Consider the following 4,351-nt stretch of genomic DNA (forward strand, 5'->3'; position numbering starts at 1 on the left):
TATTTAATCACATTTAGTAAATGCTGTATTTGGAATGATGTCATGTTTTGATCTTCTCTGTTCTTGGTTTGTCACTGAATAAAATGGAGAGCACCTATGCTGGTATTCTGAACCTTGGGAAGTTGCCTTTCCTTGGCATTACATTACAGTCCTCTGTCCAAGAAAGGGGCTGCTGCTGCTGCTGTTGGGGTGTGAGGAGAATAACGACTTTATTGTAAGGTTTCCACAAAGGCATCAAAGTCTTTGATGTTCTTCTCAAGCATGGCCAGTTTTTCTGGGAGTGGTTCCAGGTCTTCAGCCATGGGCTGAGCCCCACTGTCAATGGAGAGACTACTCAGCTGTGGGCTTTCTGAAATCGCCAGTAGAAAGTCAGTAAATCCATGGGCAGAATGTCGTCTTTCAAGAAGGCTGGCTTAAAGTCAAACATGACAAAGTCATCTTGTGTGTTTTGCTGCCGCCACCACTGGACCCATTGGAGTGTAAGCTGCCTTGGAGAAGAGATTCAGTATCTGGGGAGTCAGGAGGTTTACCATGGAATCATTATCATCTAGCAAAAATTTCTTGGGAGCAAACATGGCAAAGGGGTTGTCCAAATTGGTCAGTGTTACCTGATCCATTGAATTGCTGACAAGTGCTCCCACTTTCCAGACCAAGATGGCCTTCAGAACATCATGGGGGGAGCCTCAACCTTCACTACTGTTGGATACAGTTTCGGTGTCTTCACTGCTGGAAGGAGTGACCATGTAGTGGGTACCATCAGAAGGGATAAAGTTGCCATCTTCTCATGGTCGGCCTGGGTGCAGTTCACAGGTTGGCTGAGAGTGAGGGGCACTCCACCTTCCTTCCCTGGAACCATTAACTGGGATGGAGGGGAGGTTGAGTAAGAGGTGTTGCAAACTTCCTGAGAGTTCTCCACAGAAAGGAATGCTACCCAAGCATCCCTCCCCTGCTGCCCTGTAGTTGCAGGGGTACATGGGTGAGGAACTCAGGTACGTACAGTCCACAAAATGATCAGTGACAGTCCCCATAATATGTGGTGTCCTCTCAAACTGTCTGGTGAACATGAATGCCAAGTCAATTCTGTAGTCACAAGACAAAGTGATGGTGCCCACTGGGGTGCCTACTGTGCCACCTCAGACTGTCTGGAAACCTTCTCCTAAGCCATTCAATTGTACTTCTCCAAAATATATCCTGTAGAGTAGGACATATTCATGGCCCTGTTTCCTGGAAAGTCAGTAGGCTGGTGCCACTCTAGTGATAGCAAGCAGAGACTTCAGCAATAACAACAGCCTGTTGTACACAGTGTAGGAAACTTTAATTTCTTTGTCGCACTTTTCATTCATTTCAAGACACCAGATTTCTAGTTTCATGGAATCTCCCTCCAAAGTCTTAGCGAGATTTCCACACACATCAACCTTCTCACAGCAGGCAGCTGCCCCGCCAGTGCTTCCTTGGCCACATGTGTGACCTCTGGGATATTCTTAATGGCCAAATTGAACCAGTCAGATCCTGTTGGGGAAGATAAGGAACAAGTACAAATCTTTTCTCCCAGATGTGCCTGGACTATCACTTGGAGAGTCTTCAGGGCAAAAAACTTGATGAACTTGTCTAGGTCCTTCCTGTCCTGGAAACTGAGGTCAGGGTCCATGGCACACACAGATGGCTTCCTTTCCAGGCTCGTCACTGGCTCTAGCCCCTGTGGCCTCCTGGTTCCAGGCAATGCCATCGCTGCTGTTTGTTTTCATCCCAGGAGAATATTTTGAAAAAGTTTGTTAGTTCAAAATAAAAAAGACTGTGCAATCATTAAGTTAGCTTAAAATACAGCTCGGGAAAAAAGCCTTCAAAACAATGCCCTTGGGAGAGGAAGTTCAGTGACATATTTATCCCCATAGGTCACTGATGAGCCTTTTTCCTATACAAATGTTTCCATTATGGAGTGTGAGAAATTGAGATCATTTAATATCGGGAAATAAGAGAAGCAGAATAGAAGGAAGGTGATCAGAGAAAAATGGGTAATTCAATTCAATTTTTTTTAAAAAAGCTCATTGTTAAATGGTGGCTATTTTATGGAATAAATTGGGCTAAGAGAGCAAGAATCAAAGCAGTTTAATGGAAAGAGTATTGTCCTTGAAATTTGTTTCAATCAATGATATTTAGTATCCAATGGTGATGCTTCCTGTGTGATCTGTACTTACTGCTTCGTGTGTCTGAACCTTATTATCCTCATCTATAGAAACATAGAGTTGTACTGGACCTAGGTATCACATTGCATAGAGATTTGAGTTCAACTAAGATAGACCCAAATTCAATTCCGGCCTCAGAAACTTACTAGCTGTGTGATCACTGTGAAACCACTTAACTTTTGTCTGCTTCAGTAACCTCAAGTATAAAATGAGGTTAATAAGATCACCTAGCTCCCAAGGTTTTTGTGAGGATCAACTAAATATCAACTAAAATACTTAGCATCGTGCCTGAAATATAATTGGCATTGCAAGGAATGATTGAATTGTGTTTTCACAGAAATTATATGAAGCAAGATTTGGAGTCTTACTGGTGGTTAATATCAGGAATAAAAGTGCTTGTCCTGTGAGGGGTGATGGTCACCCAAAAATCAGCATATTGGCTACATATTCTTTCTTGTGAGAAGACCTTTTTCTACCTATCAAAAGAACTACCAGGCCAAGTGTCACTCACGAATGATGAGGACTAGGACCATTGACCAAGATGGGGTCTTAGATAATGGGACTTTGTATCACTGATTGTGTTCTTGTTGTTGTGTTTGTGATATCGGGGAAATGATGACATGACTTGCAGTTGACTTGGATTTGAGTGAGGGAGGGCTGGGCAAGTTCACCAGCCTCATTTTCTCCTCCAGAGTTATCTGGGTCCAGTGGTTAGATATTCATCAGGACAACTGAAGACAACCCAGGATTCATTGGGAGACCCTGGCCCTTCCTGGATTTGAATTTTCAAGTTCATAGCTTTTGTCACTTCTCTCAGCAATTGAGAAAAAATCCTTTCTCATGCAATCTGATGCAAACTGGGAGAAGACTAAAAGTATTTTTGGTTTGGCTTTCCTTTTATAAAAGAATAAAGCATATGAGGATGAAAAGGAGGAAATGAAATATGGAAACGAGAACATGTATTAAGGTGGTGGTGTTTAGTGAACCCTGACCAATGGGATTCAAGGTGGGAAATTTGAATCAGAATGATTATAAAAAGAGTTTTGTAATTATCTTGAGGTGTGCATCCACCTAGGAAGTGACCCTTTTTCACAAGGGTTAAAGGCCAAGTCACTCATCAGAAATTATGTGAAAAATAAATCTTCTTTTCTTTTAAATTCACTCATGTCCAGGTGGAATTCTTGCTAAAATGATTATTTCTCATAATATGTTCTTCCATCTCTTTTCCCCCTCCCTCCCTCCCTATCTCTTTCCTTCCTTCCTTCCTTCCTTCCTTCCTTCCTTCCTTCCTTCCTTCCTTCCTTCCTTCCTTCCTTCCTTCCTTCCTTCCTTCCTTCCTTCCTTCTTTCCTTCCTTCCTTCCTTCCTTTTTTTCTTTCCTTCCAATGAACATCCTATGGGAAGCTGGGGGAACTGATACCAATCTTAAGAATCACAGATCAGGAAAGGTTATGTGAAAGGTAGACAAGGTGGTACAGAGGGAAACATTGGATTTTGAGTACAAATGATGAGTTTCAATCTTGACTTTTTATTTCCCTTATGCAGGTCATGTCATTTTTTGGACCTCAGCTTTTACAACTGTAAAATGTATGGGTTGGGCTAGATGACCTATAAACTCTCTTCCAGCTCCAAGGTCATGGTTTACTTATTCAAAATCTTCTTTTCATCCATGAGGAAACCAAAGACCCAAAAAGAACTCAGCAAATTAAATTCAGAGCCAGACAATATGCCCTGCTATTCTACTTTGTTTTTACTTCTTTATGCTTCTGTCTTTATCCCTAGTGAAGAAAATACACCACATGTATGTGATGAAAGTATTAAAACATGTGGAAAACAAAAGAGAAAAGACAGAAATTGGTATATTCACGTAATTCTATTCAGGGAATTTTTCATTTAATTTTGATTGAGAAACTTATGATAAATTAATCACTATCTTACAAGAAGTTACAGGGTGAATTTAACAGGGTAAATAAGGAGCCTCACTGTGACTTTTTATCCTTAATATACACAATATATTAAATATATGATATGTATCTATTATGATATACTTTGTATAATTTTATCCTTAATATACACAATATATTAAATATATGATATATATCTATTATGATATACTTTGTGATATGTATTTTTTCAAATGATAGCTAGTTATATAGGTAAGATAAAAGT

General features: G+C 40.4%; 1 pseudogene; it reads right to left on the reverse strand.

Moving 5' to 3' along the window:
• Nucleotides 1-209: 209 nt before the first annotated feature.
• Nucleotides 210-1,655, reverse strand: LOC138145919 (autophagy-related protein 13-like; annotated as a pseudogene).
• Nucleotides 1,656-4,351: the final 2,696 nt, after the last annotated feature.

This window comes from Petaurus breviceps, unplaced genomic scaffold, assembly GCF_028583685.1.
Source record: "Petaurus breviceps papuanus isolate PSGF00001 unplaced genomic scaffold, PetGlider_PUasm1.0 139, whole genome shotgun sequence".
Classification (NCBI taxonomy): domain Eukaryota; kingdom Metazoa; phylum Chordata; class Mammalia; order Diprotodontia; family Petauridae; genus Petaurus; species Petaurus breviceps.